Source organism: Megascapheus bottae, chromosome 16, assembly GCF_031878675.1.
Source record: "Megascapheus bottae isolate mThoBot1 chromosome 16, mThoBot2.hap1, whole genome shotgun sequence".
In the NCBI taxonomy this organism is placed as follows: Eukaryota; Metazoa; Chordata; class Mammalia; order Rodentia; family Geomyidae; genus Megascapheus; species Megascapheus bottae.
This window is the reverse complement of record NC_143524.1, coordinates 25984656-25997612: the sequence shown is the minus strand read 5'-3', so window position 1 is coordinate 25997612 and position 12957 is coordinate 25984656. Positions and strand designations below refer to the sequence as shown.

At 36.2% G+C, this 12957-nt stretch overlaps 1 pseudogene; it reads left to right on the top strand.

The window, feature by feature from the left end:
• Positions 1 to 5005: 5005 nt before the first annotated feature.
• On the top strand, positions 5006 to 5389 carry LOC150053041 (TSSK6-activating co-chaperone protein pseudogene; annotated as a pseudogene).
• The last annotated feature ends 7568 nt before the right edge of the window (positions 5390 to 12957 follow it).

Sequence of the window (12957 nt, the reverse complement as noted above, 5' to 3'; positions counted from 1 at the left end):
GAGTAGTAATATGCAGAGGGGATATTTAATAAGGAAAGTATTTTTTATTGTTGAGATGATGTATAGAGGGCTTACAGTTACATTCCTAAGGTAGTGAGCACATTACTTCTTGGACTTTGATACCCCATCCCAAGTTTTTCTCCCATTTTTCCCTCCCCCTCCCATTCATTTGTTTTTCCCTTTCCCTTCTAAGGAAAGTATCTTTAATGGAGAGCCTTATGCTATGCTTATAAATCAACCATTGGCTTGAATGCAAAGGACAAGGTATAACAAATAACCATTTTGTCAAATATTATGAGGCAGCATTTTATAATTTTATAGTGGTTCAAGGATTGGAATGAAGTTTGTGGAATTTCCCAGACCTTTCTTTCAAATCCAGATCTTTCACTTTTGAGAACTTGATGAATTGACTTACCATTTCTATGCCTTATTGGTTTCTTCTTTTCAAAATAGGATAATAACATGTCCCTGTGAAAAATGAATTAAGCAAATTTACTTATTCACAAATATTAGCTCCTCTAATGAATTACTTAATTGAGATATAATGGGAAGCCTACAGTAGTTACAGATAGAAAGTTGTAGGTTTCTGCTTCCAAAATTTCTCTACCAGGTGATACTTTACACTCAGACTCTTTAACTCAGACTCAGGCCAAATTTGAAAGTTGTATTATAGATAAATAGGCCTGAAAAAGTCTGTAAGTACAACAAAATCCCAATTCCCTGGAATTCATGAATTCATTCACAATGAATGACTTAATGGAAGAAATCCCCAAAGGATATTGTCAAGCCTAAATTAGAACAATTCTTTACTGAAATTCATTAAATAGATTTGTAGTGACACTTGACAATCTTTTAGATAGTATTGTTGGGTCTTAGTGCTAGTATATCAAAATTAATGTTCTAACCTAAAAAATGCAAATGAAAAGGGGCAATAGAGGAGTCTTTGGCAGGTTCACTTCTAGATGTCTCATAGTCTTCATGTAGGTATTTTTATTTTCCATTTTTAAAGGTAATTTTTCATGAATGTTTTTTAGTTTTAATTTATTCATCTCTTCCATTTATGTGCCTGTTTTAGAGAAAATTTCCTTTAGAACCAAACTAAAATACATTCTTCTATAATGTTCAGAGTTTTTTAAACTTTTATTTCTCTCAGAGGTCATTAATCAATCAATGATTTCTATTTTATATATGATGTGAGTTCAGAATAAAGGTAAAGTTGGAATAGTGCTTTATTGTCTATCATCATTTAGTTAACATGACATTTGTAATGATGAATTCACAGAATATATTTTAGAATGCAAATGATTAGTTGGCTGGTAAAACAAATTTTAAGCATGAATAAGACATGGCCTCTTAGTTGAAAGATCTTACAGTCTAATGCACAAATGACCCAGGAATTGCCATTTTGCCATTGTGCATTAGATGTGGCCAGCTTCTTGAATCACCAGGGATGTTCACAAAGGAGATACCGCCATCTTTTCCTATTTCAAAATATTTACAGAAGTATGTATACTGCTGGGAGTATAATAGAGAATGAAAGGACTTCCAGGATATAGAAACAAAAGCCATATAATGACTGATTGTTGTCCTTAATGTACTATGTTATCTCTCATCTCTTTTGCTGTCCCTTGGCTATCTCATATTGTTACAGTATTTCACCTGGTTATCTGATATATTGGATATATGCGTATTTGGTTATTTGAAATTGGATAGGGACGGGGGGAAAACAAGATGAGGGGCGGGGGTGGGGGAAGGGAAATGGTGACCAAGACATGAGAAAGGGTATCAATGTATGTGAAGTAATGCACCCTCTATCTGGTGAATATAATGTAACCCTTCTATTAATTGCAATAAAAATATATGAAAAAAATGTTCATTGTTGTGTTACTAAATATATATATATGTATACAGTAGATGAGTTTCATAAATGTATTAAATTTAAATCATGTTTAGTTGCCGTGGCAAGTTTTCTGTTTAAAGAGGTTTTGCTTCAGATTTCTAAAGAAATCATTTCTCAAAGTAAATAATGACTTTTTAATTTTCCTATCATTCAAAAAAGAGTTTGCATTTACTAGTCTTCTTAATGCAAGGCATTCTTGTGCAATTCAGAATCCTTTCTAATAGAGGAAAGAAATATAAAGAAGCGAAAAATTTTAAAGCAAGTCAATGTGTATTTTTAAACATGCACTTGTTGGAATACAGACGTAAAGGCATTTCTTAAGGCATTTACATGAATCTAATTTGCTTGCTTGTACACGAGAGGCAACATTTTGGGTGAGGTGTTTTTTTTCCCAAAAGCTAATTTTTAAGCTTTGTAGAATAAGTGCCAAGTGGTATTTTAACAGCACACATTTAAAAAAAGATCGTGCAGCTTCGCCTGGAGTACAGATGGAGCCTGTGTCAATTGAAGGCATTTTGCCTAAGGACACAGAGAAAATCACTTTTTCATAAAGACCATAAACTCCACTCTTCTGTTTCTGTTCATCTTAGTTTGTGGAAGATGGGAAGTTGCCAAATAAGGGGCTCCATCATTCGGTTATCTGAATAATCTCATGGCTTGGCTTTTACTATCAATTATGTTATAAAATTATTTCACCCTCAGATTACTAATACAATTTTTATATGGAAGGATAGGATAACATCTTGTTAGTTTCTTTATTATTACTCTTCATGATTTCTTTCTGTTGTTTATAGAAAAGAACTAATATTTATATTCAATTTTTATAACTAGATATCTAGTCTATCTTTATATTTCTCTTTATGTCTTTTATATCTCTTCACTTTGGCCCTCTGCAGCATGCAAGATGTTACAAATATTAAAAATAGCCAAGTGTTGGTGTCTCATGCCTATAATCTTAGTTAGTTAGGTGGTTGAGATCTGAAAATAAAGGTTCAAAGCCAGCTTGGATAGATAGTACAAGAAACTCTTATGTTTAGTTAACTACCAAAAATCTAGAAGTGCAGCTGTGACTCAAGTAGTAGATCACTAGCTTTGAGTAAAGAAAAACTCAGGGACAGTGCCCATACCCTGTGTTCAAGCCCCAGTATCAGCACAAAAGAATAAAACATTACTCACTAGACACTACATTGGAAATGAACTACACAACTTGGGGGGGGGAGCAAGGAGGGAGAAAATGAGGGAAGGGTGACACTGTTCAAAAGAAATGGCTCATTACCTGACTTATATAACTGTAACCCTTCTGTAAAAGAATAAAATATGATAGCAATAACTCATTTTCTGTGCCAAGCATTGTACCAAGGACTGTATCTTTTGCTTTAAACTACAAAACACAAATATTGAACCGGAGAGTATTTGATAGATATGGGTCAAGGCTAAGCTCTGAGCATATGTTATGGTGGTAGGCACTTTATTGCCTGCATAGTACATGCACATAAAGCTGACAGCAAAAAGGTATTTATGAATGTTATATATCATTATGTGTAATTGTAATACAACTAGCTCTTGCATTAGAATATTTAGTCAGAATAAATTTCTCTCTGCCAAAATGGCTGAAAAAATACTAATGCTAATACTGATAAGCTGTGACTTTAGTCGTTGTCGTCTTCTTCCCCTTCTTTTCTTCTCCTTCTCCTTCTCCTTCTCCTCCTCCTCCTCCTCCTCCTCCTCCTCCTCCTCCTCCTCCTCCTCCTCCTCCTCCTCCTTCTTCTTCTTGAATTTAATTATGCAGGTAGTATTGTTTTAGTCACAAACAATAATTTTAGAGTAACAATGAATGGCTACTATTAGCCACTTGTAGGATCTTTGGTTCTAATACTGAAGTTGATAGGATCCTTTTAGATGAAAATTTTTATCCTCTTCCCATATCTTCAAATAGTTGAGATAAAATTAATTCTTCTTGGAAAAAAATTAGTTCTTCTTGGTAAGAATCTTCATTAATGTTCTGGTTTTTTTTTTCAAAATTAGCTCATTTTTGTCTCTTCCTGGTGTCATCAAGAGATATGGGGATGTCATACTACAGAAGTCCCCTCACAAAGGACCTGTGTCCCCCCCATAAAGCCTGACATTTACTGATCATGTGACTAGAGTGCAGCAGTTGATTCAGGACTTCGCAATCATTGGGGACCTAGATAGACTTCTCTATGATCCGTTGCTTCTGCTCTGTCTCCTATGATAAGATCATCATAGCCTGGTTCTATATTCGTATTTAGAAAGGCCACACTCTTTATCCTCACCCCACTCTCTTCAAAAGGAGAAAGACCATCACCAGGAATCTAGGAAGACACTTCTTTTCTGAGGAAGTCCCCAACAATCTCATATTTCTGGCTAGCCCATGAAAAATTATTTCAACATACCTACTTCATCAGATGAAGCTCACTCACTCTATCCTGTCATTTAAAAACTTCACCACTCTGATCTCATCTACAAGTGTACTTTTTTTCATTTTTGTCATTTTGCTCCCTATTCAAGAAAACACCATATTTCTTCTTACCTCCACAACTTTTGAAAACACTCTTTCCTTCCATCTGGATATCCTTCTTTTCATAGACCCAGATAACTAAATAACATTCTATATCATGCACTTTTGCATACTTATGCCTTTTTCAGAGAATTACAACTGAAATATGCACATAAATGCATATTGTATTCATCAGGTTATTTGCTAATCCTAGTTCATGGGATTTATCATGGTTTATAACTACTTACCAGCCCCAGGTCACTCCCCGCTTCTTCTTGTTTGTTCTGTCCACCACACTTCAAATGCTTCAGGCTGGTTTCTGTTTTGTGCATAGAATCCATGTACAAATCCTCCATCTGAAATGCTCTTTGCTGATTTCTTTTCTGGGATTAACTCTACTTATCCTTAGGTGTCTCCTCAAAAGTCATTTCTTTAGAGAAACTTATTCTGATTCTCAAAAGATGTGGTCTTTGGAGGCTTATAATCAACCCCCCTGTTGAGTCAGGAACCTGGAAGTAGCACGTTGGTTTCTGTTGACCCATGAAGGTTGAGAACGGCATGACAGGCACCATACTTTTTGGTGTTCGATGGAGCAGCACACCAGTCATCCCACTAACAGAAAAGCCAAAGAAGAAAATAATGATGTGCCTATTCGTCAAGCAAAACCTTCTCCCAGTCTTATTAATCTTCAAGCAACTTCTCTACCAGCCACTTTTCTGAACCTCCAAACAACAAAACTGCCCTCAGGAGCTGAGCCCAAACCTAAGGAATGCCTAGGACTCCTAGACTGAATGTATGTCAACCTCCAGCTTCAGACTCCGCTTGCAGAACAACAGATGACCATTTTGGAAAACTTACAAGTATCTATGTCACAACTGACTTCAGGGAAGGAAGGCAACAACTCATCTGCCCCAGCCTTAGCTCCTAATCTGCTGTTAAACCACCCACCCCAAGTCCATAAATGAATTGTGGAACAATTGTTTATTCCCTCTCTCTTTTCAAAAAGCCTCTGGTGGAATTTATATCTGCATTTCCCCCTCTCTCATCCTCTCTCTCTCCCTCCTTCTCCCTCCCTCCTTCTCTGTCCGTCTCTGTCTCTGTCTCTGTCTCTGTCTCTGTCTCTCTCTCTGCATGTATCTCTGTGTAAATGGGTGTGTTTGTATGTTTTGAGAATTGAACCCAGGGGATCCACTCTTGAGGCCCTAAGCATAAATATTCTACATATGGTTAGTTCACAAGTTCAAACTAACTGCTAATTGACTATATTGAAAGTGAACTATACAAATCGTGGTTGGGGATAGAAGGGAAAAGCTGGGAGGGAACCAGGGAAGTGGTGATATTGTCAAAAAAATGCACTCTTTACCTGACTTATGTAATTGTAACCCATCATAATAACAATAAAATATTTTTAAAAGTTTTTTTAAAAAAAGATGTGGTCCTTATGTTATTTGTTTTATAGGGCCCTTTTTTCCTTTAATGAAATCTATTTCAATTGTACCTAGCTACCTGATTATCTCTCCAACGCCTATTGCTCCTGAAGGTCCTGACATTGTACCTGGTCCTAGTGAATGTTCCTTTCAATTTTAAATAAATAAAGATCACTGTATATTTTTTTCTTAGAGTGGTACTTTTGCTCTAATTCTGATTTGTCAACACATAATTGAACATATAATTGAATTTCTGTTTTTTTCTTCTCATCCCTGCTGTGTCTCATGTCTCTTAACAAGCAAGTTAGTTGCTCCTATCAGGAAATATTTAAGAAGAAACTCTCATTTGCTCATTTGTGTCCTGTCCTATATTCTAGAGCTGTAGCTCCTCAAGGATAACATGTAAAATAAAAGATAAGTAATATATGAACATGGATTTGTCATGCTTAAGCTTTTCCAAACACTATTCCAGATAAATACAGTGCTATATCACATAGTATTTAATGATAATTTGCATATGCTACCGTAATCCTATAAAATTATTTTTGTAGTGACATCGTAGCTATGCTAGTTTTTATTACTGTGACAAAATACCTGGGGGGGGGGGAACCCAGCATAATGAAGGACAGATTTACTGCGGCTTCATGGCTGTGGCCTGGAAATACACCAAGTCGGCCTCATGAGGAGCATGTGAGGAAAAGGAAGGGGGAGAGGAAATGGGGGGAGAGAGAAAGGAGAAGAGGAGGGAAAGGGAGAGGGAGGAAAAGGATGATCAATGTCCCTCAGGAGCATTTTTGTCCTTCAAGAGAAGCCTCATTTCCAAATAGTCCATTCAGTTATGAACTCATTGTAATTTATCTATTGATGACATTAGCAATCTTATGAACAAATCAACCAGCTTGAGACAATGCCTTCAACAAATGAGCCTTTCAGATAGCTGTTTAATATAAACCACAACAGTAGCCCTCATAGTTTATGTAGTTATATAAGCTATGGCTGTAGCAAAATGACAAAATTGCCTATGGAAACATTTCTCAAAATACATTCCCAGTAGTAAGCTACTTATATATGTAAGTATGCAGAAAGGTGATACTTGTCATTTCATATGAGACATAATAAAGTAATATTTCACATCAGATGTCAAAAATCCAATTAGTTATTCAAGTGCCCTCTATAATTCTTGGTTATTCTTTCTGTATGAGATTTAGTGACTTACAATCTCAACACTATTTAAACAGAGGCTACAGAGTTTCACAATAACTTTTGGAGAAACTTAATTTCAGATATATTCTTATGGATCCTCTACTGGCATAATAGTTCTTTTGTAAGTTTAAAAATGGAGCGATGGGTATGATTTCAATAATCCCACTCTCTCTGGAACAATGAATTCAAACCTTGGATTCTCAGTATTGTAACAATAACCCTCTATGGCTAAAGAGCACTTGAAATATGACTAATACCACTGAAAAACTGCATTTTTATTTAACTTTAAAATTTACAGTCACATGGTTAATGGCTACCACAATTCATACACAACTTTATCTACTCAAAGTGAGGGAAAGTAGGCTTCTGGATCTGTAGAATACTTGAAAGTGATTGTTGATTTTCTTAATTAGGTGTGGGGACAATTCAAAAATGGGCATTTGTTTCCAATAGAATATCATAAATATGTGGAACATTCCATTCCCTAAAAGCTACCAATTGCCTCATCTCAAACACAGAGAGACAGAGAGACAGACTTCCATAAAAAAATTCATTAGACATGTTTATACAGATATGCTGGCTTTCTTCTCTCTCATAAGTTTCAGGTGTAGGAATGTTTAGAAGATTCCAAATCATACCAATAATATGAGTACATCTTGTAGCTGAGTGTTTGTGGAAATATTGCATATCCACCCAACTCATCACCTGTTAAGTCACATCTTTGTTTAATTTTCAAGAATGAAATGATTCACGGTCATTTCATTCATGGGAAGTGTTGCCAGTTCATTTCTGGGAGTTCAATCACCAGCTTCTGGAAGTAAGACACAAATATCTTATTATAAGCAGCCTATATGTAGGAGCTTTTATTCTGTTTTCTCCTTGGAAGAGTATCAGTACTTTCATATTTGGTCTAATGAGTCAATTTCTGGAGGATTATTTGTTGACGTCATTTTATATCCCCCATAGGCTGGCAATGAAAGGCTTGATCAAATTCAGAGTTATTTTTGTGTAGCACTGGTAGTGCTTTTCTATTTGTTGGGGCCTATACTCTACCCTAACATCAGAGAAATGTGTTTCTGAGAGGAAGATAAGGAGGTAGGCTGAAGCAGAGGAGCTGGAAACCGATCTCTTCAAAGCCTTGATTACATCATGCCCTGGCAAATTGTGGCTGTTCTTTGCTACATAAAGCCAATGTCTCAGCCTGCACTCACAGCTGCAATTCATAACCAAGGAAGCCAGACTCATGAAATGAACTCACCACAAGTTTTTCCCATTCACATTTAAATATTATATACATTCATTTTGATTAAAATTAACATTGAGTCAGGCCTAGACAGACAAAGGGGGAGCATTTTCCCTCTCACGTATGGGTCTTAGATGCAAAATACAATCTCCCATGAAAGCACTGAGCGATATCGATAGATATGGTCAGGTTAACTAAAGGATAGTGTATGGAGAAGTGAAGCTCCATGGGGCAAGCCCTTTGACCAGTTAACTGACAGTTTAACAAAATGAGTTATCAGGGAGATAGACAATTTGAATGTATGTGGGGTGTGGGGGTAGGGGTTAGTTAAACGGAGATGGATGAATGGAAAAAGGAACAGGAAACAAATGCACTCAAAGAGCTCAGTGTACACATGTGATAATGGAACTGGAAAACCTGAAATAACTCTAGGAAGGAAGAGGCTGAGTGGATTGCGAAGGGATGATTCTTACTAAGAAGTACTGGACATGTTTATTGTAATCCCTTTGTACAACCATTTAAATATTAAGGAATAAAAAATGGATATTGAAGGCAGATTTGGTTTAAGAAGAATAAGGAATGGGGTGGGGAGGGGCCGGTAAGAATGTTGAAAGGGGGTGACATGGATCAAGATACACTGTATTCATAAACTGCTTTATTACAGGGCAACTCCTGTGTATAACTACTTAAAGGTAATAAAAACAAATAAAAATGAAATAATTTTTATCTTTCTTTTTTTTCTTTTGCCAGTCCTGGGGCTTGAACTCAGGGCCTGAGCACTGTCCTTGGGCTTTTTCAAGGCTAGATTTCTACCATTTGAGCCATAGCACCACTTACGGTGTTTTTCTCTAGATTTGGTACTGAGGAATTAAACCCAGGTCTTCATGCATGCTAGGCAAGCACTCTACCACTAGGCCAAACTCCTGGCTGAAATGATTTTTTTTAATGAAGAGTATAACAATTCACTTTTCAAAAAACCAGCTTTGGAGGCAAAGGGAAGACAAGCATGCAATATGAGCAGTATGGAAAAGAAGAGAGACTCCCCATGTGGAACCTATAGTGCTATTTGTTTTTATGTTTAGAAGTGCAGAAGTGTTTCCTGCGCTGATGCAGGGAACTCACTAGTCATTTATTAAGTGCCTACTGTGTACAAAGAGCTGGACTGAGTGGCATAAATGGATCCATTTTGAGCCTTCATGATTTTTTTCATATATTTTTTTATTGTAATTAATAGAAGGGTTATATTATATTCACCAGATAGAAGGTGCATTAATTCACATACATTGATATCCTTTCTCATGTCTTGGTCCCCATTTCCCTTCCCCCCACCCCCCACCCTTCATCTTGTTTCCCCCCCCTTCCCTATCCAATTTCAAATAACCAAATAAGCATTTATCCAATATATCAGATAACAAAGTGAAATAATGTAACAATTTTTAAAAATAAATAAATGTAATAAAACATTATGTCTATAGAATAAATAGCCCATCATAGATTTTTATGTCTGTGTAGTTATGTTTATATCTCCAAGACCATGTTCATAACATTGGGGACCCAAATATTGAGTCATCACTCTTGTACTGTTTTATTACATAGATTAATGCTTAATTTTAATTATGTTCTAAAACCTAAGTGCCAGTGATTGTATACAGAGTCCCTTCTTAAATACTTCTTTGTTAAATATGACATTTGAAATATGATATGAAAATCAATATTAATAAATTTTTAATTAAAAAAGAACATAGTACAAACATCAAAATAAATAAATGCTCAAATATGCAGTAAAATGGACAGATTAATATGATAATCCCCTCTATATACATCATCCAGCTTTAAAAACTTGCAAGTACTTCCCATGCTTTAATCTTTCCACTTTTCCTGTCATTATTGTTGTGAAAGGTTTTTAAATCAATGTTAAACTTCATGTCATTCCCCAACATACTGTTTTCATCCACAACCATGGCAACATAGCTGCACTCAAGAATATTCAGTATTTTAGCCTCCTTTGATTAATGTCCTTACTATTTGGGAAGGGGAGGAGCCAAAGGGAATTATATTAGGTAGGTGGATACAATCTAAGTACTTTATACACATGTATGAATGTGAATGTAAAACATGAGACTCAGAATTACAAACTTCAATATGGCAGAAAATTATTTCCGATATCTATAGTAGACAGTAGTTCACTGCCTGGCCTTGTATAGTGGGTGAATAGAAGAACTTGCACAAAGCTCAATTTCAAGCTGGCCAGTTTTATTGGCAGCTCCTGCTCCCACATAGCTGACACATGCAGAGCCATCCCTTACTGACAGCTCCTGGTCAGATCCATTGCTTGGGTGGCTTAAACTTTTATTTCTCAGTGTAAGGTGCACCACTTCTTGCATGCTTTTCTCACCTGAGATCTTCATTTTTTTCTTCTGGAAAAGCTCCCCCAGCCTTTTGAAACCTATTTCACCCTTCTTCACCTCTTCTTCTTTCTAATGTCTGTGTCACTTGCTGTTTGCCCATACATATACTTCACAAAATTGTAGGTTGTATTTATTGCTGACAATTCTTTATTTATACTGTATCTTTATTTTTCTCCCCTAGTTAAACACTCTAATGGCCGGAATTGTGTTTTCTTCCTTTCTTGTGTCGATTCTATCCTCTCTTTTCCAACACTTACCTACACAGAAATATCTGGCACAGAAATAGACATACTGGAGCCTTATAAAAATGCTACCTACTAATTTAACATTTCTTATTTACATGTTTTCACCCATTTAATAAATAACTTGAACATATTGATCTTTTTATGGTTATTATAAAGGTGATGCGCAGAGGGGTTATAGCCACATAAGTCAGATAACAAGTACATTTCTTTGTGGACAATGTCATCCCTTTTCGCCCTCTGTCCCAGGTTTTTCCCTGCCATACTTACCAACAATTTGTATAGTTATCTTCAAAATAGTATCTAGTAACTACTACTACTGCATTTGTTTGCCTGTTGTACCTCCATTTCCCATACCCTCCTAAAGATAAATGAGTAAATAAGACAATAAGAAAGTAAACAAAAATAATAACAAAGAAGAAAACTTCTTGTTTCCATTTCCTGGAATTTTTTTTTTAATGTGCCAGTCCTGGGCTTGAGCTCAGGGCCTGAGCACTGTCCTTGGGGTTTTTTTCTCAAGTCTAGAATTCTACCACATAAGCCACAGTACCACTTCTGGATTTTCTATGTATGTGGTACCAAGGAATCAAATCCAGGTCTTCGTGCATGCTAGGAAAGCACTCTACCACTAGGCCAAACTCCCAGGCCACAAAATTCTTTTTTTTTTCTTTTCTTTTTTTTTGCCAGTCCTGGGATTGAGCTCAGGGCCTGAGCACTGTCCTTGGACTTTCTCAAGGCTAGAGCTCTACCACTTGAGCTTCAGCACCACATCTGGTTTTTTTCTATGTATGTGGTACCAAGTAATTAAACCTGGGTCTTCGTGCATGCTAGGCAAGCATTCTACCACTAGGATAAACTCCCAGCCCCTCATGGAATTCATTTTTATAAATATTTTTATATGGCATTGCAACTCAATGGTCCTCTCCTAAGAATATCCTACTTTGGATCCACTGTGTATGCATGGCTAGAGTTCTGGATAATTGTTACATCTTTTTAAATACTTGGAAATTCAAGAAAATTGTTATCAACTCCTAACTCAATGTCCTCAATTAAGGTTAGTTGTGATTTTGCGTGTGATGGTCAGTTACCACACTATGTTATGACCGTTTGTGCTACCAGTAGAATTCCTACCAGTAGAATGTCAGGCAAGGTAGACAGCTATTTGTGGGCTTCTTTGTACTATTTAGTTCATACTCAAGAGGCAGCTCTTTCTATCTTCTGGAAGCTCCATTCGGGAACCAGAATAAGTCAGCTTCAAGTCCTAGGAGCACAGAAAAGAAAAAGAAGCCTGCTGCATTCATACTGTCGGATGTGTTTCTTCTACTCTTTGTAAAGGAGCTCATCAACCAGGTTGAGGCATGTCCAGGCTATGTTCCACACACTTCTCTGAATCTAGAGCTCAGGTATAAATCAAACACCTCCACATTGCCTTTCAAGACAAGAGTTGACATTCAGCATTCTAAACATGGACATCTCATTCATAGGCCCAGCCAAAAGTAAGATAGTGTGTTACCCTGCCTTCCTATCTGAGCCAAAAGGTGTTTTTTGTACTTTTTTCATCTGACTGAGCCTGGCTTGAAATAATAATAATAATAGTTAATAATAATGTAATACAGCTCTCTTTGAGAGATGAGAAAATTGGTATTGGTGATTTAACATAATTTAGTTAAAAGTTAATTTAACTGCCATGAGCCACAGCTAATTTATTTAGAGAATTACTGCTATTCATTGTTCATTATGTTTTATCATTTTTAATTTCCACTGATGTAGCATGATGTGTTAGTAGGGAAAATATTATGATTTTAATTGCAATTTGGCATCTTCAAAGAATATTTCACACTGCTTAACATCTGCAGTCAGCAGATGTTTAAGCCACTCTCTCAATGATGAGAATTTGGCAAAATGTGTGATTGTGGGAACAGCTCAAAATTCTAAATATACTTCTAAGAATATGATACAGGCAGATAGATGAATTACTACCAGTGTGTATTTTTCATTAGATATTAAAATATTATA